This window comes from Dromaius novaehollandiae, chromosome 10, assembly GCF_036370855.1.
Source record: "Dromaius novaehollandiae isolate bDroNov1 chromosome 10, bDroNov1.hap1, whole genome shotgun sequence".
Lineage (NCBI taxonomy): Eukaryota > Metazoa > Chordata > Aves > Casuariiformes > Dromaiidae > Dromaius > Dromaius novaehollandiae.
Window position 1 is genome coordinate 19801389 of NC_088107.1, and position 27765 is coordinate 19829153.

The following is a 27765-nucleotide window of genomic DNA, read 5'->3' on the forward strand; positions in this document are numbered from 1 at the left end:
GCGGGGCGGGGCCGGCGAGCTCCGCAACGGCCGCCCGCCCGCTCGCGGCCTCCCTCAGCGCTCCCCACAGGGCGGGGCGCTGCTGATTGGCCGCCCGCTCCCCAAGCCGGGGGGGGGCAGCCTGGGCGCCGACTGGCAGCGGCTGCGCCCGGGGAGCGCGGCGGGGGGCCGCGCCGCGGTGCATGCCGGTCGCGCCGCGCCCGCAGCGGGCGGTTGCCGTTAACGGCCGTTTCCCGGGGCAGAGCTGCCGGCGAGCTGCGGCCTGGTGCCCCGGAGGAAGTCACATACTCCGGGCAGCGGGAGGAAGGTAGGTGAGGCCTCGACACAGCCCTGCTAGCCTCTTGGTTTTGATTTGTTGTTGTATGCAAAGCAAAATTTGCTGGGAGATAACTAGAGCAGTGCTATAGAGTATTCCCACTGCCTCCAAGCGCACAGTGCTACTACACCACATTAACTCTCTTTTTTTTTTTTTTAATGTTATTATATATAAATAGGAGGGAAAAAAAACGGGCAGTGCTGATGCTGTACCTCTCTCCTCTCATTAGCAACATGGGGAATTACACTGTCCTTGAGAGAAGATACTGCCCCCCGGGGAACAGACGGGGCCTCTGGGAACTGGTAATGGGATTTAGGGCTTTACACCTCCCTGGTATGCTATAATGTTTCTTAGCTCCAAAGCTATAGCACCCTGCAATGAATCTCAACCCTATATACTGTGCAAATTTACAGCGCCCGAAGGTTACAGCAAAGCCTTCCACCCAACAGCTGCGGTCACACAATATTCACGGTTCCTTAACTGGCACTGCTTAAAGGCTGTCTGCCCCTGACAGCTCAAAACGTTCCGTCTCCCTCCAGGCCAAGTCAACACCTACCTAAACAATATGGATCCAGTGTAGGTTTCTGAATAGCATTTAGTCTATAGGCTTAAAATTAAGTGTCCAATTACAACAGTTAAAAAAAAAGAAATGATGGACATTGCTATCATAGTTTCAGTCACAAAGTCCACTTTTCACTTCAGTGATATTACCAGTCTTCCAATGAATAGCAGTACAGAGCCCATGAAGAGCAACTATATACAACCTACAAAGTGTTTGGCAAAATACTGCATCTTCCACTGACTCACAGAATGACATAAGGATAATTTGCCCCTGTATTCAGAAAATTCTTAACTGGAAACATAAAGGAAGTGCATCTGGTATTTCATTTGAGAGGCTGGAAAGGCATCAGAAGAGGAATTCATTTTCATGGTCAGTGTTACCTGATTAGATTTTGTCCCTGTACAACAGCTTTCTCAGTCTCTAGATAAGAGAAAAGAGAAACTTTATTTCACAGTTCAAAAAAGGACACAAAAGCACCCCTAAAATTCAAGAAATTTGTGGCTACAGAACAGATGAAGCAGCAGTGTCAGAATGAAATTCAGATCTCTTGAAACCCAACCCTAGTACTCCCTCTTCCAGACCATCTTGCCAAGAGACATTCTGTTCACTGACTGATGTAAGAAACTCCTTAGCTTACCACTGCAGAAGGTCCTGGCTCCGTTAGGAGAGAGGAACCCAAACAGCAAATGTATATGCTGCCCACACAGCTATGAAAACATGAGAATTTCAGATGCTATCCGCAGCAAGAAGCTGAATGGCTATCTCAGAGTCTTATGATAGAAAGACATGCATCTTTTTTGGTCAGGCTTTGAAGGTACCTGTGTTTCAGATTAGTCATGAATAATAAATACTGCATGAGTCAGCTCATTTAATTTCTTTTTAGGACATAGTTTGTTAAAATGACTTCAGATTCTGAACAGCTCAGCATCAAATCTACCATTCTTCCTAGAAGCAATCTCATCTACCTCAGTATTTATCTACTGAAAAGGATTTTGTTCATTCTTTTATCATGCCCCTCAATTGCATAACCAGTGTAGACAGCCCACCTTCTCAAATCCTGTAGCTCTTCCTTCCCTATTTACACTAGATCTTCTCAGAGAAAACACTCACCCATACTGCCATAATAGGCTTGGTCAAAAGACCTATCATTTAAACAGCGATAGAGGGCTAGGATCCACAAAGGTTCCCCAGACCAGTTTCTCTCTGGAGTGTGTGGGGGAGGGGGCTGGGGGGGGGGGAGTGGGGTGTGTGTGTGTAAAAATAAAAAAACAAATGTTTTCTGTCGATATGGAAACACACCACTTTCAGTCTCACATCAGCATCCTTCCTTTCCATCCACTGTCATGTAAGAATCTCTCAGCAACAGGATACTAGGAAAGAACAGGGAAGAATGTTATTAAGGAAGAGGGTAATGGCTGACTCCATAAAGACAGGCTGGATGGGGTTTGATATGGGATTGATAATTGCACACTCAGCAATGCATAGAGCAGTACAAGGATAAGAATTAAAGAAGAAAGTGTGAGGCAAACACACACACTTCTTCTGGGACATGCAAGAGAACTAAAAATGAATGGTTTTGAGGGGACTGAGAGCACTTGCTATACAATTCTGGACTGCTGTCTTGCAGCATGTAGTACTTTCCAGTGCAGAGTATTCATATGTATACATTACTGTATCTTTTCTTCTCCTCCATTTCTGTCCTTTGGTTTGAGCACCAACCTACTGGAAAAGCATTGTACAATGTCCCTGCTGTGTTACAAGTCTCCTTTTCGATTCAATTAATGAGCCATAAATAACACGATGAAGGTGTCAACAAAGAGTGTAATTCATCATAACTTGTCAGAGGGGTGATTCTTGGGAGGAGAATGCTCATTCGCAGTATGGCGTAGCACACTGAGATTTATTCCTTGCCTAGTACCTCCCCCTTCACCCTCGGTTTGCCAAAATTTATCTTGTGCTGGAACCCTCACAGGTGCACTGCTTTGACAAATATGCTGTGAAGTCTGGTATTCATCACAGGCAAGTCTTTGTTGGGAAGGAGGCAGCAAGAAATAAATTTGTTTTAGAAAGAAGGTGCTTGTGATTCAGTGTGCTCAGGGGTATGGAGAGAGGCAGACAGGCTCATTATTTTTAACCTCCCTGTGTCTGCAGGAGAAGAAAATGAGGTAACACAGTTGATGTGACATTATAGTCCCCGACTTCATTGCTTGCTGCATGGTTAAACAACCATCTAGGTAATTACTACTACTACAGTCTTACTTAGCTCCATTTTCTCGTCATACTTGCCTCCAAAGGACAGGACCAACTGATGGCTACTGGTATCCTTTACGGAGGGAATTCTGCTCATTGCCAAGTCCTTTATATAAATTAAGATTCACTGGTTCAAACTCATTCTCACAGACCTAACTCGCTGTGAAGGTACTAAAACCATTTTTACATTCATGAAGGCAGCCCTCTAAAATAGTATACTGAATAAAAGAAGATCATCTAAAACACTTGAGATTTAGAAAGCAGATAAAGGCGATGCTGGGGTAAAAAGCTAAAACAATTACACTGCTCCAGATTTACACCATCGCAGTTAACATCAAAGCATAACTGTCAGTTGGTGTCTTCTCAAACACAAAATGCAGCATGGATGGGCCTGAAACAGATCCAAAGAACTGGAAATTTTCAGTATGTAAAAATGAGGGCAAATCCAGCTTTCGTCTGGATTTAATGTGTGCAGGAGGGCATGATGCCTGTGATCATCTGAACCAGTAATGAGAATTTATCTGATTTATCTAATTTGTCCAAGAGCTACACAGTTTGACATTCTGAATCCAAAATTGGCCCAGTTCTACCAGAACTGAGACTGAGGATAGTTTGAAAGTAAAGCTGTTTCAGATTACTTATACAAAAAGCCCTCAAAGCCATCATATTTGAGTGATATGTGCCTGCCAGTTTTGTAAGGGTGATACAAAAGTGGAAGTAGTATGTTCAACAGTAGATCCTCAGAAAGCCAAACCCAACACCAAAAAGTATGACCCTGATATGAAAGACTTATTTACTAAAAAAAGGGTGTGGGGGAGGGCTTTTTTTTTCCATATTCTTTGGATGATCTGATTTGAGCCAAAAAAAATTTTGCCAAGGAAAGAGAAGCTATTTAAGAAGCTTGACAGTCATTAGATTTCTTGAGGTTATTTCTATGAACAGAGCTAAATATTTGCTCTCTGGAGACTGGATTTCTAAGGACAGATCACACAGATTTTACCAGTTTTTCCTCAGTAATTTAGATTTTTACTTTTTAAAACTTAAAGGATAAAGGTTAAAGTTCAAAATTACAGTTTCTGTGTGTATAGAATACTGGCTCTTTATAACCAGTAAACAAGTCAAGTGTTCCAGTTTGAAAACGAGGGTGAATTAAGAGAGAGCTGACTTGTGTGGTCACTATTACCTGTATGGACAGAAAGAGGAAACTGTTTTCATTTTCCAAATCCTCTGTGAGGGAAGCCCTGCTCAGCCTTGCTTATGTGCCCTGAAAGGATGCACTGCCTGCTCAATTTCGAGACTACTCATCAACAGACTGGGAAACAAACAATCGATATTTCTCAATTTTTCCTGTTTGCTGAGGTCCTTAGTCAAATTATATACATCATGACCTTTTTACATTTACAAAAAAAAATTCTGTGTTTGTCAAAATTAATTATGCTAATTCTCCAAAGCTGGTGTAGACTGTTCAAATTACAACAGAGAATGTTTGAACCATAAGAGCATGTAAGAATAAGAGAAGTTAAAGCATCTGTTCCTTTTACATACTACAAAACAGTTTTCAATGCTTTATAAGCCGTCTTTAGGGTTTCTGATGGAAAAAAGGGATGGGAAGTTGCAAAAGTCAGTATTGTGACAGGGCAGAAACAGTGCACTAACGTGTATAGGAGGAGGCAGCTTTCTTCTGTGAGTGGCTTCACTTCACCGCTCTGCACTTCTCTGAGGTATACCTAAGCCCTCCTTAGTCCAGTAGGAATGCTGATGTCCTTAGCGGAGCCATGACTGTTCAGCCATTTATATTCAAACAAAGGCAAAGGATAGCAACTTCTGAATGCTCCAAAAAAAAAGTGCAACATATACGAGTAATGTCCCGCTCCCTGAATAGACACACTTACTCTTCTGTGGCAAGTCAGAGACTGTAGCACCACCAACCCTGAAAGTCATGCTAACACCAGCAGTCAGTTTAGGACTGCATTAACCTAACCCATTAGCCACAGGTTTAAAAAGTCAGTGGGCTCCACCGCTCCCCCTTCTTCCACCTCTCTCCAGTGTCCCTTTAAAACATGCAGCTCGCAGAGGCCCTTCCTCATCAAAACTGGCAATTTCTTCTAAGCATTAAAAACCTTATTATTTAATATAGTTCTGGTAATTCTGTGTTTCTGAGGTTGACCTAGTGCTGCCACAGAGTTTTTCCCACAAAAAGAAAACAAGCTTTGTACTGGCTATAAAGAGATATGCAGAGAAAAAGACATAGGCAGCTTGTAAATGTATGCTTTCAAGAAACGTTCATCCACTTTTTTTTCCTGAAGAAAAAGAACAAACTTTTGAAACTTGGAACTGCCAGTCTCTTGGTTCAAGAAATACCTAATTAGCATAACAGCAGCAACATGCAAAACAAATTAGCTGCTGTAGGTCATAGTGGCCTCCCACTGACACAGATCTAGGCAAGCATTTTTGTTTTGTTTTGCTTTGTTCTAAAGGTTGCTCTGCTCTGTTTAAGTCTCCATTCCCTCACACCATTTACTACCAGCTTCTTACAAGACAAACACTGCAGGAGATGCTCCACATTAAAAATACCTTTTAAAGCAATTAAATCTAAGACGTTTGGATGTAGCTTGTGGTTCTTACCTAACAATGCCATTTAAAAATCACTTGGTAAGAAAGGTTTCTAGGGGAAAAAAATGCCTTCCACTGACACAGCAATGGCTTAAGCTCTGCCATTGCTCATGTGAGGGGAAAGACCTCAAGCAGCAGAAACGAGTGAGTTAATACAGGAAAAGCAAATAGATAAATAGCATTTCACAACTAGGGTGACAGTGGTGGTTTGTAGCCAAAATAAAACATCTATGTAGAAAAAACAGAAAGTGAAAAAGGTAAATCGCTCATTCATTGTTTGGGCCAGGTCTTTAGCTTGTTGTGGAGCTGAACTCTGCATAGAAAAGAGAACACCATACAGCCTCTTATATTCCCCTGGTATTCAGTGCTGGGCTGTTTTTACCTGAGTCCAAGCAATACTTTTGCATAGAAAACACTTCATGTTAGTAGAAGACAGCATAGGAGAATGTGATATAGGATCCTGAGCAAGTAGTTTCTCGAGAAAGGAAAAAATGTCTCATGCGAACAGCCCAAACGGGCTCAATTTCAGCAAATATATCCAGCTTTACAGGATAGATGTGAAGTATGTGTGTATTCACAAATGTAAAGAATATGTATGAATGCCTTTAACTGGAAAAGGTCTGTGTTCTAAGAAAATCTTTTCCAACAAAACATGGTATCTGTCACCACGTTACTGTTGAACATAATTAAGGGGAGCACATGCACAGCACACTCAGGGCTTCGGCCTCAGCATTCTTGACCCAGCTCTGGAGGTAGGTGGCAGAAATAGCTCGAGGCCACTTCTCTATTTCCCCTGATCATGATGCTGATTGGAGTCCAGACCGACCCTTGCCAGAAGTTACCGTTGTGGCTGGCAGGAAAACAAGAACCGTATTTCATGAAAAATTGGAAAATACTTTTCATTCTATATTGGAATAAAGATGAAACCCTTGGTAATTTTGCAAGAATGCTATCTTAGAACAATTAATAGTCTAGTAGCTTAGGCAGTTACCCAAGACATGAGTGCCAAAACAGGCAGAGTAAGGATTTGAACTTCAGCATCCCACATCCTAAACTAGTTCCCCAATGGCTAAGCTAGAGCATCAGTTGCCATACATCTGGCCCAATAAATAGTTAATGATTATTTGAAATGGAGTATCTCCAAAACAAGACAGAGTTACAAGAGCTTGTTCTGATTTAAGCACACCTCTGTCTTCCACATCCCAGAGATCAGGCTGACCATCCTTCTCAGGTGACACACACTTCCTTTCTAGTTGCATGCCAGTGAATATTCCTAATGGAAATATTCAAGTTTCCATTTTAGCTAAAATGCCATTTCCATCATCTAAGACAAAGATCTGTGCCTTAGGCTCCAATCATCTGTAATTTTATCAAATGTATTAGGAAAGGTAAACTATTTACCAACAGAGACCTTTTTATCAGATGACAAGTTAGGATGTGATGTCACTGCCTGGCTATCAAATGTTCTCTGTTTACTTAGAACAACATTCTAGGTACATCAACTTGTGTGTGGCGGGGGGGGGGGGGGGGGGGAATTCACACTTGCAAGAAAAAAAAAGAATGTATATATACTTGCAGGCACTTATTTACATATACACGCAAAAGGTAATTTTGTAAAAGCTGCAACTACCTCCTGCACACATCACTATCATCTTCATTTTGAGCTCACTGTATCTGAACTGATCTTTTGACTTCAACACAGCAGGGACAAATGCATTTACTTGTAAAACAAAGCAAGATCTGTTTGGAGGTGGACACAATAATCAATCCAGTTTCCACAGAAGCAGTAAGTATTCATTTACCATTATGTGACCTGTAGGAGTAATATATTATGCCTTTTGCCAGCAGGAGCCTTGCCAATTGTACCACAACTTTGTCACCAGTCACAACCATCCTTCACAAGCTTTTGCTTGCTGCTCATTAAGGTGAATTTATAACAGTGGGATAGAGCATTTTCTGGAGACCATTCTTCAGTTCTAAGTGATAATGTTGACGCTGCTTCAAGTCAGCGCTTACTGTTAAACTGTCCTGTAGATCTTGCCTCTTGTATTTCCAGTCCTAGTTCAGCTTTGTGCAATGTGAAGAATACAGCACTGTCTCTGAGCAGAAAGGAAACCATCTCAATTCTCTTGTTTAAAATAAACATTAGAGCCTGTACTTCGTATGGCTGTATCTGAAAAGGCCTCTAGAGAAGACTAAACTGACTTGTAGTACTTCAAGTGAGCCTGCATCATAGGTTTGCAAAAGCACTTGCACTGTCATAGTGGTGTTACGTAGTGATTAAGACCACTCATGGAAGTTACTAAATTGAGACTACGGAATGACATAGGCAGAAAATAAACTATTCTTTACCATATTGAAGGCCTGATTCCCCATGCATGATGGTAGCAGAACTGGCAGTTATTATTTCTACAAATCTTTAATAACTATTAACACCTTAATTCCCATCTAATCACTACAGAATTACTATATTAGAACACGTGTAATTTTTTTTCTTCTTTGCAATAGTAACTCCATTCAAAATTTGATGAGACACATTCCAGTTATTATGCCATCAGTTCCCCAAAGTCTATGATCAGTAACCCTTATACAACTGTGGGATAACATAGCAGCTGCTGTACTGATTATTTCTTGAATATAGAAATGGTCAGCTGCAAGTTTCAAATATACCTTCTTTGGCTTCAGTAAAAAGGTAGATGAACATTTCTCAATAGCGTAATTTTAAGCTGCCAGTAATCAACTAAGATGTCCTCTGCCCTACTATAACTGTTTATTTCCAAGTGACAGAAAGGTCACTTTTGGACTTGATCCCTTAGAGTCTAGGAGCCTTTTTGTATCAATCTGAATATATGCTGTATACAAAGTATATCTATTACGCTGTATACTCTATACCTTGCTTTGCTGGATTTCTTTCCATCACCAGGAAGATGAAATGCAGGAAGCAAGACAGACAAAAAGCAATGATGTGCTCTGTATTGCATTGCAATGTTTGCTTCAGAAGATTAATTACAATAATACAATTAAGATTGTATCCATTCTCATATTCATAGTCTCCCCATCTATAAATTACCACTACTGAGGTGCAGAAAGCTGTGACATAGTTCCAAAAGCCACTTACTAATCATAATGGCTCTTCTACTGTAATTCAGAAATGATAAAGAGGTATGCAGTTTACAGTTTTGATACAACTAAGGTGCTCAGGCAAATAAATACTATTCTAAGGGCTCTCGAAATACTAAATATTGCAAAAACATTCTACTTAAGTCACTGTCAAACCTTGTCATTATTATTTTTATTTACTTTATGATTTGAAGATTCAAATAGATTTTCTTACAGTCTTTATATAAGCAATTTATACCATTGTTTCAAATAAAAAAAATTAAAAATCTGTGAGGAATGTTTTAAATCATCTTATTGTCTATTATTTAAAATCTACTAAATGTTGTTTTCCCAGACAAGTGACACTAACTTTGGCCAATTTCACGGTCACCTCATGAAGTGATTTTGATTTGTTTTTGATTATAAGAGTGTCTAAATGAATGCATCAATATTTAAGCTTCAGCTCAAGGGGTTTTCTTCCCCCTTACTGATTATAATCAAAACCCAATCTCAGATACTTTGCTCGAGAGACCTCCCCTTTATGGAGCACGGAACCAGGTCACAGACACTTGCTTTCTTCCAGCCACCTAATCATATCCAGTGTTCACTGTAGACACCTAAATCTTTTTTCCTTCTCTTTGTGATGCTTTGTGGGGAGCTTGGGGAGTAACCAGTCCTGCTCACTCTTTGCTCTTCTCAGCCCTTTGCGTTCTGGCCCCCTAAAATGTACGTGCTGACACAGAGCAATGCTTATGGTGGTAAAGATCTCTGTAAAATTTGTCCCTGGCATTATGAAGAAGACAACTGCTTAGAGATTAAAAGTATGAAGACTCATTATTTTGGTCCAAAGCAACATTTGTAAATGCCAAAGCACACAATATAAGCAAGGTATTAAAGTCCCCCCTCCTCCCCCCACCTCTCTGTTTTACAGTTAGGGAAACTGTCTCAATTCTCATCAAGGTCAAGGGCATAATTCAAGTCCTCCAAGCTACTGCACATGTATTTTTCAGGTCTTTTAGTTTATGAGTGATGATACCAATATTAAGACTGAATACTAAGTTCTCTTAATGAGTAATAATCTGTGAAAGATTTCTCTGCTCAAACAATTTATTGAAACTGATTTCTTACAGATAATTTCCCTAAACTGTCAAGAAAGGAAAGTGTCATATTTTCCCTAAATAACATCCAGGGATCAAGCTGAAAAAGAAAAGGAACAGGAGATAACATATTTAAATGATGAGTCTGGAGAAACACCACACAGATATTTTAGCCTAAGGACATTTCTCCTATGTAATGCCAGTGCGATAGATGGGAGAAGTATGGGTCAGAGCTCCCAGAATTAACAACTGAAGACTCTTGAAGAGAATGGGCAAGAACAGACTGATAGGCCTAATTTTATTTTGAGGAGATAGTCTGAGGTCAAATGACTTAACCTAGCTTAGCACTGGACAGACCTAGGCAACCGATCAACACTAATACTATCAGTAGAAAAAAGTAAAAATATACCAAGATGGACGTATCGTTCCTTGCTGCAATGTATATGAATTATTTGCCAGTCATATTCTGGCTTATAGGCCTATTTAAGCAAATAAGAGGCCTTCATAAGCTCCAGTGAGACTATTAAAATATACATATATAGCTAAAGCCATGGAAAGGTCTGAAGAATCAGATTTCCAACTATCTAAATCTGAACATATTAGAAGGGCAACAGTTCTCTGGGGAAGAAAAAAACATTGGCATGCTAGAAGGTTGAGTTTCTGCCAGCTGGACCAAGTCTCCTATTGGTATTGATTCATGAAACTAGCAGTGTTTAATAGCAGTCATTTAATAGCAGTATTTCACAATAAAGAAAGTACTTTGCAAACAGTCTTAAGGAGGGAGGGCTCACAAGCAGTTTGAAAGAAGATGAGAGTTCAAATGATCTCAAATTGGAGACTGATATGAAACAAACAAAATAATTCATTGAAGATAAATGCAAAATACTAGCTTCAGTAGGCATAAACAATTGCACAAATACAAGGGGAAATGACTGAGAAGGAATGATTCAGAGAAGGATCTAATGCTTACATTTGTATCAGAAGCTGAACTAAGTCAATAATATTGCAAACTACGCAATGTTTGTTCTCCCAGTGAACTATACTGGGAGGTGTAAACAGGAGCATCATGTGGGAGACTAGTTCCATTTTGCTTAAGTTTTTCTCTTTTGCATATCTCAAAGAAAGATACTGATCATCTGGAAAGAGCTCAGAGAAGATGAGTGGATAACATGGACATATGGAAACACAGAAAGAAATTTTGTTTGTTGTCTAGATACCAGGAGGCTGAAAGCATGACAAGATAGGAGTCTCCAAATAAGTGAAAGTTTGTTAAAGAAAGGAGGACTCACATTTTTCTCTGCAACTCCTGAGGATAAATCAAAAAGTATTGAGCTTAAACTGCAACAAAGCAGATGCAGGCTATACACTAGCAATATCTAGTATTGATTACCTGAAGAAGTTACAGAATCTCTATCTTTGGAGCTGTTTAAGATGGGCACATCTGTCAGCCATGTTTTTCAGATAAACTGATTGTACTTTCAGGTAGAGGGATGGCCAAGATGACCCTAAAAGGTACCTCCCAACCCTTTTCATTATCATCTTTTGTGTTTGCCACAGAAAACAACATCAGAGAAAGGAAAAAAACCTGCAGATAATCCCCAAGTCATTGCATCCAGATACATGGCTTATTAGAATAGAAGTAAATTTGATAAGTATTTCAGGGATCAAAACCAACAGCCCAGAAGGTGTTCCATCAGCCACAGACTGTTAAAGCTAAAACAAAGTAAGTAGATGCTCTGTCTTGGAAAGAAATTAGTAATTAACAGCATGGCCTTCTAGCCATGTTCAGGACCAATTATTAGCTAACTATATTTGCTATCTTATTATGTGCATTAGCTCAAACTTCACTTGTTAGCTTATTTCTTAGTTGCTTCCTCCTTACTCCACCACACAGCAGCTGGAGTTCTGTAAATTTCTACTCCAGTGCAGTTCACCACAAAGACTATTATAAAAACTGAACTAATTGTTTACAGTAACACAACAGTAAAAAAGAAATTTCCATATATCTACAAACCATCCAAATATAAAGCAGACAGGACATCCATCTAGTAGGTATGAAATTCATTTTTCAGCTGAGAAGTGTCAACACCACAAGTGAGTTACACAACTCACTTCTTTCAAGCAAGATGAACTCCAAAACCCATATTCCCAACTCATCGTTATTCGCCTTGGATCATGGGCAAGTACAGAAAAAAATGCATTTCTACTGCTTCAGTTTGAGTTCAGCTCTATTTAACAGCTGAATAAAGCGACAGTTTGCCAATGTAATAAAAATCCCTGAAAGCTGCTGTGCTACATGTTGAGAACCGTCTGGAAGAAGCATTCCAGGATTTTCATGACTGTAAAATAGCCTGTAATGATCATTATTCACAGACTTCTATTGCTCTCCATCTATGGGGTAAATAAATAAACCAGAACACAGATAATCTTTACAAGCACAATGAATGAAAATGTTGTACTAAGCTTCTCTTACGTTCACTGTTCCAGCAACTTAATTATGTTATGCACATGAGGATAACTTACTATGATATGTGGGGGCTACAGCTTTTGGAGCCGAATTCCAAGCCTGTGGCATCATCAGCTTCTGAGTGACCATGATGTGTCCCGTAGTGATGAGAGAGAAAATCTTAAAATAGAAGTGGATTTGTTACAATTTTGCTTAACTGTCGGAGGTGCTATGAAGGCTAAATACGATATTTTTGAAGTACTTCTTAAACCAAGGACAAGAGCAGTTAACATTTTCAAATGCACCCTTATCTTATTTTCCCAAGGACCTTTGTTGTGCTTAATTCTCACAAAGGCAGCAGGAGTTGGTGCTTATCTGTGTAGCCTCATTCGAGTCAAGTTAAATCAAATTAACTAAAGTGAAAATTACTATGCATTAAAGATCATTAAATTCTTTCAAAGACTCCTCATTCAGAAGTAAAGTGGCTTTCGGCAGTTCTCATTTTAATTCGTTTTGGAAGTGCTCTAGTATTCATTTTGGCAAAACATCAACCTTCAGACTTTTTGTCCCAAAAGCGCGAAGACTCAGATTAAAACCAAAAGAAATCAGTACAGAGGTTGACAAAGCTTTTAGGAAAAGCAAATAGATACTGAAAACAGTGATTTAATAAAAAACAACATGGTAATTACTGGCACTACATTACTCTTTAGAAGCAAGATTGTTTTCCCTGACTGATATCCACCCTCCTCCCCTTCAGAAGAAAATTATTTCATCTGCTGTAGATTGGGAATAAAAGCAAACAATGAATTTCCCTTTCTAGTTCCTGAATACAAAATCTGCCAAATATTATTATTATTACTCCCAATTCAGATTCTGAAATCCTGAACGCATAATGTTTTTACTCCAAGAACTCCCTGGGTGAGTGACACCAAAAGGATGGTAGGCCATGATGGTAGGCCAGGGTGATGGCACAGGTAATGTTTGAAGTAACAGCTGACGATGTCTCTAAATGAGTAAATCAACCACTACTGTAGATACTTGCATGGCAGGGGTGTCTTAAAGTTCTTGTCGGGATTGTAGTCCCACTTCTCTGGGCAACATACAAACATAGAAAAATTACAATCCCTGTCCCAAAGAGTTTATAATCCAGTAGCCTCTCAGGAAAATAAAGTCAGTCATTGCTTGCTGGTGTAGAATCAGACAAATAGGGCTGGAAGGGATCTCAAAAGGTCATGTAATCTGCATCCAGCCTCAAGCCAGGATCAGTAATACCCGTGTCATTCGAACAGCTGTCTCTGTCCTGCTTTCATAGGTCTCTAGCAATGAGGATTCCAGAGCCTCTCCAAGCAGCCTGTTACTAGTACTTCTCTACTCAGTTAGAAAGAGCCTAAATACCTCGCCTAATACTGCCTTGCTGCACTTCAGTAAAGTGAGTGGTTCACCTCTTCTTAGTGGTAGACTAAAGCAACCTCACAACTGAATTTCAGGATAATTTTCTTTACATCTTCAGAGGTAAATGACAAAAAAAATACAGAATTATAATTTCAAGCATTTAAAGGAAAACATTTTATTCATAAAATCTTTAGAAAAAAACACTCAGATAGGACCAGTTGATTTACTAAGCAGCAAGCAGGAAGGAAACACTGGGTAATGCTGTATTCTGTTAGATATGTTTTTTACTGCAGACAATATGCAGATACACAAGAGGAAAACATGGCCCACAGATGTTTTCATGCTTCTAACAGCACTTTAAATATTTAAATAGCACCTATCTATGGGAATTCAGAAGCAGCAGAGATCAGCCCTTTTTGTTAGTATATAACCTATTTTAAGTTCTTTTACCTTGTACCTCACCCTTCCCAGGTAAAACATTTTACTTTAATGATGTTGATGAAAATAATGATCTTATTTTACCTGAAAATTGTTAGGAGAATGAAGAAAATTCTACCCACTATTCAAACAGAAAACTGCAGGAGTCTCAAAATTGAATTTCAAGATAAGTTTGTTTGCATTCCTCCTAAGAGGGAAAGAGGTGGCAGAAATATCCAGTGAAGTGCATGGGCCATAGAATGGAATGCAGAAAACCCCCATAGCTGACATTAATAAAGGAGCACAAATATTCAAAGAGGAAAAAATCCAAGAGAACACCAACTATATGATATAGTATATAAAATGAAATATATAATATGAAATGGTAGGTTACTTTGCCAAACATTAATTCAAAAGGATGTTTTTGTTCCTGTCATCTTACCTCTGGTTCTTTTCCTGTGCTTTCCTTTAAGTAGAAAAACATGACAGTATTTTTAGTTGACCCACCCTGAGGGAGAACAGAGATACTGACTTCTGCAAAGTTGTTCATTCCTCATCCTTTTCTCTCTTAGCTATATTCTGTTATCCATTCATTGTACATCACCCAATAAGATCTTTCTTATATTTCAGCAGATTTTCTAAGAAGTTTTTTTTTCTTCATATTTTGAATGGGAAGTTCCAGGTTGAAACAAGATTTGCAAGTGCCACTATGAAATTAAGCAGCTCCTTGTATCTGCAAGGATAATCCCACAATAACATAGGAAATGCAAAAAGGAGAAGTGCAATACTCTATGTTCTGCTATTTGAAAACGCCCTTGAAAGTGTGACATCTACCAAAGTAAAAGCAAAGAAAGAGTAATTCCACAACACTTAAATCCTTCTGTATTTGTTACCAGTTTGGCAGGGCTCCAACAGCAGAGCACTCTGTGCAGCTCAGAATAACATAGGCGATCACTAATTTGATGGCATAACAAGATATACAGCAGCAGGAATAACCAGGATACTTTACAGTTTTTATCTTGAGCATAAAACTACTAATTTCTGCTTTTGCTAGTTGTACACTATATATTGCTTCCTGTTTTGAAAAATGAATCACTTCTATACAGTTACTACCTTTTTCTTCCTCTATTTATATCTGAAGGGTTTTTTTTTTTTTTTTTTTTTTTTTTTGGTAATAAAGTCTGCAGGCATCACTGTTCAAATTATTAAAATCCCAATATCTCCACCACAAATGCAGAAGTCTGGCACTTTCTTCGTTGACTAGGGAATGAGCTGGCAAAGCTAAAAGCTTAAGCCAAGCTTTTAAGATTTTTCTGATTCTACTCTCATTTCCCCCCCCCTCTAAATCTTGGAGTAAAAGAAGATTAGTGCAGATGGATGAAAATATTTTTCCCACTTCAGCATTTGCTGTCACTATTCAGTACTGAGCAAGTTCTCGTATGGTGTCACTGGAAAGATGGAAATTCCTACATTTCTCTTAAATACAATCATCTTGCCGCACAACACACACCTGGCTGTTTCTTTTGGCCTGCGTTTCCTGTGATTTATCCTGCAGGAGAACCTGTAAATACAGTAACCTCTCAAATTGATGCCTTGCCTCGTATCAGAGTTCAGCTGGCTGCTTCTGCACCACACTATACACCGAGCACTTTCGGGCTCACTGTGCCTAGCCAGTAAATTGACCTGGACACAGGAAAGATGAAAATCCGCAGACTGAAAGTAATCCCCCTTGCCAGCACTCGGGCACACGGCGGGATTAGGCCGGGGGGAGGGGGCGGCTCGAGCAGTGGGAAGGCTTGGGGAGCTGGTTACCGCCTCGTTCAGCGGGGTTGCAGGCCTGTGTATCTGAGGGAGTTACAGTAGCGCAGAGCTGGAAGAACAAGGCAGGGAATCCGACCCATTCAGCTGCAGCTTTTCTTGATTACAATTTTCCTGCAATCACTCAAAGCTATAGTGATTTACATGTTCCATTAATTAAGTGCATACAATCCTATACTTAGTTATAGGTATCTAAATCTTGTATTTAAACAGTCGTATTAGCCAGTTAACATGACCAACCAAAAGTGGGGGGGAGAATTGGCATGATGCTTTTCTATTTATTTGCTGTTATATTTGCAATATGTAAAAGATAGAAACAAATAACTTTCATTCCAGAATTTTAACTTAGAAAAGAATCAGCCTGTTAATAATTTCATTTTCCCAACAAATATTCAGATTACAACTGAGTTCAGTCACAAGTGATCAGCCACATTTGTTTGTTGTAAGAGAAGTGGTCACACTACAGAATTGAGTGTACCAGCATTAAATGCCATTAAAACACCCACATCTCCAATGGGAAAGAAAAGCCTCTGCTTAGTCAATCACAGGAGAACAAGTTCTATTATCATAAACTGCCAACAAAACTAGGCTGTACCTGGGTTATTTAATGCTATTTTAAAATAATATTTTAATTACTAAATATTTGCATAATTGTTATGTACTATTAGTAACCAAGTTTCTTTTCAGTTGGAAAATAAAAGTTTTAAATACCACAAGACCTGCATAAAGGGAGAGAAATAAACTTTGTGAATCTCCAGATCTGATCTAAACTAGTTTTACTATTCATAATGAGAATACTTTCAGTTGTAGAGCCCAGGGATTATCTGAGAAAACAAAATGAAAAAGCCCATGACATTCAGCAGCTCTGCAGGCCACCAGCACACGGGGATGCTGCGAGACTTCTCGGCAGGTGCCACGCACCCTCGGCGCCGCCGCCCCCGGTCCCCCTTGCAGCGCTGGCCCCCGACTCCATGGAGCCCGGCCCTTCCAACCCAGCAGCCGCCCCGTCTGCTCTCGTTTTACACGGGCTGCAGATTATCAAGGCAGGGATTACATAGATGAAAACAAGATGCACGTGCACCTTGTATTCTTTTTATAGAAAGACACATAATGCTAGACGCTTTAACATATTAAAAGCAGCTTTTTGTAAGAAACATTCCTCTGAGGAAGGGCTTTAACGCACAGAAAGACCCCGGAGGTGCCTTCCCTTTCTTGTCAGAAGTCAGAGACAAGTTTGTTGGGATCCCCCAGTGTCAGCCACAGACATAACTCAGGTTTAGCTTTGTTAAAACTTTCTGACCATTACAAGCAGAACAAGAATAAGAGATTCTTCTCGTTTCCTTTACCATTTCTCATCACAGGCCAAAAGCTGATTTTTAAAGGCATCCTGGGCAATAACCTAAAGTGAGGTCCAACTGAAATTAATTTTGAAGCTCTCTGTTGGGGAGGTACCTCAAAAATCTATTTTTAACTGTAGAGAAGGTCAGGAGATTCGTCTGTTCCCCCACAGATTGGGGTTGAAGCATACAATTGCTCCAGACTACTGGCAAGAGCCACCTATGGCTCTGAATGACGTTAAGGGAGAAGTCTGAAAACAATGCTTGAGAAGCATGTGTAACGGTATCTTTAACAGATCATTTACACAAGCTTGTTTGGAAACATAGGTTCCCTTAGCCAGCCCTCAGCCTCAAGACAGGGCCTCCCCTGGTCCTTATCATCTACTGAAAAAGTTGACATCAAAGCTTACTTAAAGGTTCCCCCCACTCTCCCAGTACACTAGCAAGTGTATCCTTCTTGGTAACACTGCCTGACAACGGAAGTTGTTCCGACCATATCTTTAACCATGCTAGGAAGAAATGTGTCTTTGCGACACTGGATAGTGGAGATGAACAAGCTGAAGGTCCTCCCATAGCTCAGATCCTGAGATAAATTACAAATTAGCTGGATTAATTACAAATGTTGGGATTAGCTGAAATTGTTTTGCATATGAAAGTATTCACGAATCTGACAATCAGAAACCAAATACAATAAACTAGTTCACCCATGAGTAAATTACACATACAAACAATCTCTCCAGAAACACTGATCCTGAAAATAAGCATGTCTGTGCAACTCGCAGTAATCTAACTGCCTGGCTTTATAGCAAAATCAAACTTTTAGCTTCTAACATTTATATTCGGAAATTCTGTACTGATCTGGAGAAAGAAACCCCCCCCCCCAACCTTCTTTGATTTTATTAACAAGATCAGAACACAGAACTTAGATTACAGATATTAACACAGAAGATAACAAGTATCGGGAGTTAATTTTATGAGCACTTTGCTGAATTTGGTATGTTCCTCTCAAAACATCTTTTACAGAATTACAAGTTATGGAATTTTTTTAAAATCTTCTAGATGATAATGGGATATTCAGAAAAATGTCACACTCTTGCATTCGAAACCTTTTGGAGTTCAGTATCCTCTGTTTACTATGTGAAATGTATCTTGTGTCCTAAAACACAGACGAGGTTAAGGAGAGGTCGGTCAGAGTTCTTTGTGTTACGCTTGTGATCCTGGTCACTTGGACGTGTCCCATCTGAATTCAGTGCACTCTGAAGTGCCACTGCTTTCCACAGTCTGGAAAGATAACAGAATAGCCAAGGTCTTGAAAGCTCTATTATAGTCTTTATCAGAGTGTCAAATCATTTAGGTATATTTTAGTTACTTCAGGATTTAATGTATTTAAACAATTACGGGACTACCATATTGTCTATGTTTATAAAAGGAAAAAGAAGTGAGTTACAGCTTGGGTATTTAAGGAGTTAGGATTGAAAATGTGAAAATTATAATACTCTATTTCAATAAAGAATATATGTCACGCCTGTCCAAATGCACAGTATACTTCAGAAGCTTTCAAAAAACCTGATTTTTTTTAAAGATAAAAAGTATGGTGAACAACATATTAAACTCAATTTAAAGTAATTGCAACTGAATCTCTCTGACACAACTGTTCTGGGATCTGTTACGCTTTTTTCCAGCTGTTAAATTTATATATAAAAATACAATGAACAAATGTACTTACTGAATACTAGAAACCAGCATAAACATCAGGGTATTAAAGCATAAGCTCGCAGAAAGTTTTGCATTACCACAACTGTTTTGTCAAAAAAAAGGTGCATTGAGTTTACTAAATTATAAAAGTGCTAAATTCTTAGGAAATCCAAATCTACATCCTAATCCTAATCATACTGCTGCTGTTGGCTATCTAACAACCATTATCTTTTACCCTGGAAGTCCTTCTAATGCTGTATATGGCAGAGTGAATGATGTCTATTCCATTTTTACAGATATACAAGTAAGCCCAGCTTGCAGTTTTGGATCCAAATCCAACTTCAGAGAAAGAAAATATGATTATAAAAGTATAAGATGTCTTTATACACCTGGTTGGGTGAGGTTAAGAAAGTTTTCAAGGCACATGTCTCAGTAGATCAGGCCTTCGCTACCTACCTATAAGCAGGGAACTGACATTAAATGAGGAAAGCTGGAGTGAAGGACCAGGCTGTGCTGGTTGGAAAAAAAATATTACCATTAAGAAGTATTATTATTTCTCTAAATAGGCATTATTTATGACACTGCAAAACAATCTTCTCCTTTGATTGCCTCCATTTTTAGTGGTTAAAGACAAATCAAAACCTGTAACACCTTTGAAACTGAAAGATTAAGTAGGTATCTGAATGCTTTGAAACTCACATTTTGTATGGTATTGCCAAATAAAACTCTACTGCTTATTTTGGCTAAAATCAATAAACAAGAAATTCAGAATTCAGTCACAAAGAAGTTATTTGGAATGAAGAGCTAATAACATTCAGATAATATTCTAAAACAACATTCTGGCAAATGCAGCCAAGTATTTAAAGTTTGTCCTCTGCTACTGTTCCAATTAAGATCCTGACCGCAGAAGAGTGGGATCATGTAGCAAGTTGCATGCTATTTAGCAGAACCTATTTTCTGGAAGAGAAAGGACAGAAAAATATTCACTAGGCTTACTTTCTATCAAAAATGTTTATGCCCCATGTGTTTTGTCATGTGCTAAAATGTTGACATGAACAACTCGACAGCATAGCTCCACTACACAAATTATTTTTAAAATCAGAAAAAAAAGCACTAACTTTTCAAAAAGAATGCTACATTCTCAAAAGGAGTTCAGGGTCACCTTCCTTACACTGCATTTAGTGTCACTTGGTTTCATATTGTTTAATGTAACAATTCAGTATCTATTTTAGGTGAGACATCCTCAAAGGTCTGAAAATACCTCTATCCTGTGAGATAGGAAAGGGTAGAGAACTCTGTTTGAAGCCAGACTTCCAAAAGTCTTCAGGTTGTTCCTACGTCAGATCACCAGAACTACTGTGTTTCAAGTTTTTCCTCCAGATTTTTCCTGGATAAGGAACTATAAAACACTGTTCCATCAAGCACAAACACTATTTCAGCATGTAATCAAACAGCCTTGTTACATCTAGGGAAGTTTTAAGAGATACTGTAAACAGAGGCAGATTTTATGCTTTCTTCACACATAAAACACCATAGATGCAACTGAAAGCAAACACACTGCAAATAATTCATTTTATTTTCAACTGGTAGTTCTTGGTTTGCACATGGTAGCTTGTTTTTAAAGGTCTTTGCAGCATAATTGGTGTCATTTTATTCTAACTTTTACTATAGCCATTTCATCAATATTGTTACATTTCCCAGCAAAACAGTAATCTCTCATAATGATGAGAGCCCTATATATCTCAACACAGAAGAAAAATATATGTATTCTTAATAATTAAAGTTTCAAACCTAAGGAAATAACACTCACAACTACAGCAGACAACCTATTTTGTAGGTACCTGATCATTTCTACAAGTCAGCAATCATGTCAGTTCTACTCTACCTCCATTAACAAATAGGAGCTACTAAGATCCCGTTCTCAAAGATATTTGAAATACGCCTAGACCTGTATTTATGTGCTTGTGTGTGAACCCGTGAACCACCAGTCGATTGTAATAAACGGGGTCAGCTGACGAGTTCTTGCATCTGCTAGAGATCAGAAATACTAGAGTCTAATCTCTTAGCTGCTGATCAGAAGCTGCAAAGTGGCTTCCACCATACAGGCAAATGGTACCTGAATTCAGGGAGCTGTCTATGCTGATGAGTAATAATACAACAAGCCCAACTGATGCTACTGCAGTTTTTATGGTTTCAGCCACCTGGTTAGTGCAGACTTCCCATGAGAAAGTTTAAAGAGTCAAGATCAACGGCATTCCCACACTGTCTGGTGCCACCACACCTGAGGTGATCAAAGTAAGGTGAACAAAACAAATTTTATTGGCTGCATTAGTCATAGCTTTCACAATGAACAGAAGTTTAGTCTAAAGAACCATCTTGTTAGGAGCCCTGTGTTCTGGTTATATCCTGCAACAGCTCTTTCACCGTAGCTCTTACAGGCTACGTGTGTGCAATTAGAAACGAGGTTTGAGAAAGCTGCACTCTACTGAACAGCAGTTAACGCACGGGTCATGCTTCTGTCATCTGTAATTAGAAGCCTACGATATAATATGCAAAGCCATGTTAGCTTTGTGATCATTTAATTTTCCCTGCCAATCCCTTAAGATCAGTTTGCATATAAGATTATTATATAAAGTTAAAAAGATTTCTGAAACTAGTCAATTGGTAAGCAGTTCCTAAAGTTGAGCATTTACACTGAGTTTTGCTCTTTAACGTGTGTATATTGCTAAGATGCAATATTTGTGTCTGCACTGCTAGCTGCACAGACTTATTCCATGTTTCCACATAACTAACATTTTACAACTTTTTAATCTCTCTTCTCCCTTGTGCTGAATCTTAAATCACACCGATTTCCTTAGCCAGTAATCATAACACAGGGACAACCACCACATCAGACTTCACAGTGAAGGGACTTGCATTGATTTTTCAGAGATTTAGACAGGTAATTCTTTTGGCATCTACTACGAAACCATGCCAATAATTAGGGCTCTCATAACTACAGGGCGTCTCTTCAGGGCTCTATGAAAACGAGCAAAATGCCTGCTTTCTGGAGGTGCGACCCAAGCCCCTACCATGCTTCTGACTTAGCCCTGCTCCAGTACAAGAAAAACTCCTTGCTGTTTGCCTGGCTCCCCGCCCCTTCCTGCAGATAGCAGGATTAAGGAGGAAAGTGAAGGCGGCAGATCCCTCACTGCAACCCTACAAATACTAGCATCAAGACCTGGCCTTAAACATAGAAACTTAAGGACCATATATTCTCCTGCATATATTCCAATCGTTATTCATTTAAATTTTAAGGTGACTTTTATTTATTTATATTATACAACAGGTTCCTTTATTACCTTGGTATTATGCTGTGCTTGATCATTTCTTTTAACTGCTTTCAAACTGTATTATAGTGCATTATGGCTGGCTAGTAATTCAATTACTAATAGCCAGTAAATGAGTAATTTTCCACTGGTGCAATGTTCTAGCAACGACTTCAGAAAACAACAATGAAAGTTAAACATAAATTAGACTGTCAAGCATGTTTAGGAGCCGGAATAGTCCGGAATGAGATCATTACTGGGTAATGCATGCTCATTCAGAAAATAAACAGTTTTCAGGATCACCTTAATTAGAAGAGAGGTTTGTTTCAAATATAATCTCTCGAAGAATTTCACTTTACTGAAGAAGTCAAAACGTTTTGGCTTTTTTAAAAATGTAAGCGTTCATTATCAATTATGTGTGTAACAGTGCAATATTTTAGCTATAAAGAGTCCTAGACGGATCATCCCATTAACTACTTAACCACTCAGAACCAAAAACATAAGAAATCTTATTACTTAACAGAAAACTTTAATGGAAAACTGTTGACCATCTAGTGTATCCAACAACACTGAGCTGTATTTCACAGCTCATAAGTCTTTAGGGCTGAAACATTATGATTTCAACCCTTTTGTCACTAATAATGTCACATGGGAGACATCCCACTACATGTGTGCTACTGAATTATAAAAACCTATGATAGAAGAAAAAAACTGGAATTACTTATTACCTAACAGAGTCAGCATATGCATACGTGTGAATGTACACAGGGGCATACACACATATGTGCATTTTAAAGTCACCTGATTTAAGTATGGCACTTTTTATATGTACTAAAAATGCAGAAATAAATTTATTAATTCTCTTAAAAATTTATCTGTATGAAGTGTTAAAGGTTTACTTACAGGTAGGAGTTCTGAGCCTAAGAAAACAGAATAGCCACTAGGAACTTGAAAAGAAAAGTGTTAGCTGGTTTCAAGGACAGAAAAGCTGTATTTGAAGCAAATCAATGCTGCTGAGGCACAAAAGTCTCATAAATAATCTGTGATGGAAATAAACGCAGTAGAACTCTTACAACTGTTCCTCTATATAGTTTCATCCACTTCACCAATAAATCTCAAGCTCTGGGTACCTATATTTACAGTGCTTTCCACATGAAGGATCTTTTATTATCAAGTCTCATTATAACATAGCTGTCTAAAGACTATTCAATATGATGTCAAAACTGGGGCTTGACTCTGTGTCTGAGTGACATTTGAGTTGCAGCACCTGTAACTAAGTACTATGTGCAGTACAAATCTTGCATGGCAAATACTCCCAAGTCTGTGAGTGGATTTTCTTCTACAAATGATTTAGTTTAGTTTTTTAGCTTTAGCAGTGCTTCCAGCTGTAGAGCAGGTGTCTCTCCACACACTGTCAGTATTATCATTTTGTCAGTTCTTCCACCAGCTCACTCATCAGCTATTACAGCACAGGAAATTCTGGCAATTTAAGACAGGAGAACATTTCTTTCCAAAAGATCCATTAGAAATTTCTGACAATAACCATAGAGGTGGGTAGGAGCTTTCTCTTTTACCATCAAAAGCAAAATGGTTACTTATCCATGTTGGAGCATCTGATGAAAACTGGGGGACATCTGCAGCCCTTTTTCTCCTTGTCAGGAACTGAGCAAGTCTTGTTTAAATTGGAGAGTTTCTTGTCTGGTGTGAATAGACACAATCCTCATTTTTTTCTTTTGTGTGTGTGTGTGTATATATTTTTTTAATTTATTTTTTTAAAACTTTCCCCTGTACAGGTTTCCACAACAATGCTGTGGCTCTTGACCCCTCACTACAGCATGGATACACAGCTTTGCTGGAGAGGGCAAAAGGAGAAAGCAACACCTGGAAAACATCTTCAATCCTGGCAGAGATCCACTTGACTCTACTTACTTGGGGATGGCAAGTACAATCAGAGCACTGTGATACAGGTTTTGTGCTTTAAAATGTTCTTTGAGAAATGCCTATTGATGCTACAAGTACAGACGTGTTCTGTGGTCTGCTCCAAAATGTGCTTACTGGAAGCCAACATAACAAAGTCACCTCTCGCACAGTTGAAACAACCCAAATGACATCAACAACAACAGCAGACATTCCAGGTCCCCAAGAGGCAGTACTCACAGGTGAAGAGATTCAACTATCCAAGCAGAGGCAAATTAAATCCTAACAAACTATTAAGAAGACCAAAAATCAATGTACTCCTAACTGTAGCACCACTAGTGGAATTTCATCTACCATAAAATAATTAATCTATTAACTCTTGTGACTGCTACCTGCTGATCTCTGGAAAATGGACTTAAAAGGAGGCCCAGCATATTCTAATCTTTGGGTAATGCCCAGAGGCATTTGGTCCAGGGGCCAGGCAGGTTTCTATAGTATTCCTGGCTTTGCCACTGACCTGCTGGGTGACCTGGGACAAATCACTTAACTTGAAGATGTCTTTGGGAACACCTGTACCCATCACATGCGAACACCTAGAACCGGCACACCTTCCTACGTGCTGGAGACATGCCCTTTCAGGGACAAAGGCACTCTGCTTCAACCAGAAGCCAACTGATGTACTGCTCCCAGACTTGGGACACAACGGCACGCTAGGCAGGGGAAGGAGGGCAGCTCACAAAAGCAGTGAATCTGTGTTAACGCAGAGTTGTCCTGTCTCCCAGTCATACGGGTTACAGTGCCGCACACACAGCACTACTGCTTCTAGTGCTGGATGTTCGTCACTGCTGTACTGTGCGACGCAGTCCTCGTCTCCGGGGTGGAAGATGGGCGATACTAACCATGCTCAACAGAATCTGAATTAGGTGTCTGAATCTGCCCACTGCAACCCTGTTGTTTGCAAAGAATGGATACATCACACCACTGCTCACAGCTGGAGAAGCCATAATATTCTCTCTTGGTCCTTAATGATCTTATTCCTACACAGGTCAAGCAGGGCTTGACCAACATTCCTGGTAGAAATTTTGCTAGCAGTGGCTCTGATGAAAATCCCTTTGTGGGAAGATGCCTAGGAGCTCAAACGTCACCACACCAATACAGAGTGAGTCATCAGCCATCTTAGCTCAGGTTCCCTGTGCCGCTGCCACCACTCCCCCCGCCTTGTTTTATTTATTTTTCTCTCCTGTCCTTTTTTTAAACCATAAACGCAGTGATGTTACTGAAACTGTACCCCTCCTAGCAGCAGCATCAGGAGAGTGCCCTCTTCGGTGCCCCAGGGGTATGACACATTAACAAGGGCAGATATCCTAATGGGGTTTAGCGTATCCAAGAGGCGATTGTGGCTTATCATCAGTGGACATAACAACAAGATACTGGCAGGACCAAGTATCCATCTGCAGAAAAAGAGATTGGAAGCATTCCAGGATTTCAAGGTAACAAAAGAAAGGATTAAAAGCATAGTTAAAAAAAATCTAGATAGAGGGAGAAGAAATGAGGAAGAATAACGACTCTCAAACTTTTTCTGGGTCTGTACTTCCCTGTTTATAGAGGCACAGCTGAGACAATGCAGCTGGCTCTGTGACAAATGTGAAAAAATAAGCCAATTTGAGCTGGTTGTTAACAGTCGGAGCACAGTGTCTCAGATAAATGAGCGTCTGCTTCAGGTATGGCAGCAGATCTTCCTGCACTGTTCCTGAGAGACTTGCCAGGATTGCAGCAGCCCTCAGCCATCAAAAGCAGTAAGAAAATGCTCTTCAATCTCCAGTCCCTCTAACTTTGGTAAAAGGTGACCTTGAAGCAGGATTTTCTTCTTCTTCATGCCTTCCCCTCTTCACACCAATTCCATCCTTTTTCCTGTCTTACAGCTAGACATGTTTTCTTATTGAACAGTAGATAAAACCAACACTCCCCAGCACAGTTGCTCAGAGTGGTATGTGTGGGATGTCACACCTCTAACTGTATCACTGTCTCTAACTTGTCGTATTTTCAGCCTGATCTGACGTTTGCCAGGAATCCCAGTTTGGCTTGGTACTTTTTGTCTGAGCTAACAGCCTTTATCAGGGAAGGGGGGCAGAGAAGAGTCCAAGCAGCACCCTGCGCCTGCTTTTCTTCCTTGTCATCATAACTACTAAAGTCATTTTCTCCCTTAGATACATATTCTACCTGCTGAGGTTGCTCCAGGTACTATTCTGCTTTTCTTCCTGTTTAGGGGACTGTGTGTGTGAGGGGGAATCAAATCCACAAAGAAAAGGAGAAAGAGAATGAAAAGGGAAAACAACAGCTGTAGGAACCTTGTTCGCTCACCCTTGCCTTCAAAGCCTTGCAAAGTAAGAACTTCTTTGCTGCCCTTCCTAATTCCACGGTAAAGAAAGGCTGCATGGAGTGATCCTTGCCACGGATCCGAGAAAGAAGGCACAACAGGGAGCAGAAAAATAGAGAAGGAATGAATAACCATCAAGGGCAAAGAAGGATAAAACTCCTTATACCGAGGAAAAGGAAAGGACCAGACATTTCCTCTATAAGAGGCAACAGAGGTATAGGCCTTTGTTGGCCACTTCTGACAAACACAGGGCCAAGAGGGTTTCTTGCAAGGGCCAGAACTTCACCAAGAGACAGGAGTAGCTATGTGTAAGGGACAAAAGGTCTTCTCCAGAGCTCAGTAAGCATCCATGCTCTAAGACCTCTTGTGAAATATTCCCATTCAAAACTTTCTTCTGTTCCAAGATTGTATGGCATTTATATCATGTGTATGCAAGTGTTTATATCATCACATCATTATAACAGAAAAAGATATTTCCAAGCAACAAAACCCAATGATGATGCCTGTGACAATAGCAAGGGATTTGGCAAGGCTGTTTGTCAAACTCTGAGGAAGAGTTTTTGAGAAAAATAAAAAAAATTGAATTTCAGATCACAAAGATAGTCTAAAATTCTCTATATTACCTATCCGGTTTATCATTGAGCTGGCTTTTTTCTTTTATTTGGAGATCTCTACCAGAAAAACACTTTTTATTATTATTATTATTAAAGTTGACATGTCAAGACTCTACTTATTCTTGTCACCGCACCAGAATAAGCTGAATGACTCCTTGCCTTGAAGGACTTGCAATGCTTATTTACACATGAAACACCATTCAAATGGAGTCCAAGCTCCTATGAGGAACCCACATAACAAATAAATACATATACATATAAATATATATATATATAGGTCACTGCAATTTATCCTGCACTTGTGAATTTAACCTTACACACCAAATCACCATGAGCCAAACCAACTTGTAACTACCTACGTAATCAGATCACAAAACATTATCCAAATTACAGGTGGGGACTGGGACAAATAGAAGCAAAATGATTCAACCGCGCTCACCCAGCAGATCAGCCAGGAAAGGGGGGGGGGGGGGGGGGAAGAAAAAAAGCCCTATTTTCCTAAATCTG

General features: G+C 39.5%; 1 protein-coding gene and 1 long non-coding RNA gene across 3 annotated transcripts in view; one reads left to right on the forward strand and one right to left on the reverse strand.

The window, feature by feature from the left end:
• RORA (RAR related orphan receptor A) overlaps window positions 1-27765 on the reverse strand; it is a 396655-nt gene that overhangs the window by 241266 nt on the left and 127624 nt on the right. The window lies entirely within an intron of this gene.
• On the forward strand, window positions 63-27728 carry LOC135329366 (uncharacterized). The gene is made up of 2 exons (XR_010390800.1): window positions 63-307; window positions 24144-27728. It is a non-coding gene; the product is annotated as an uncharacterized LOC135329366 (long non-coding RNA).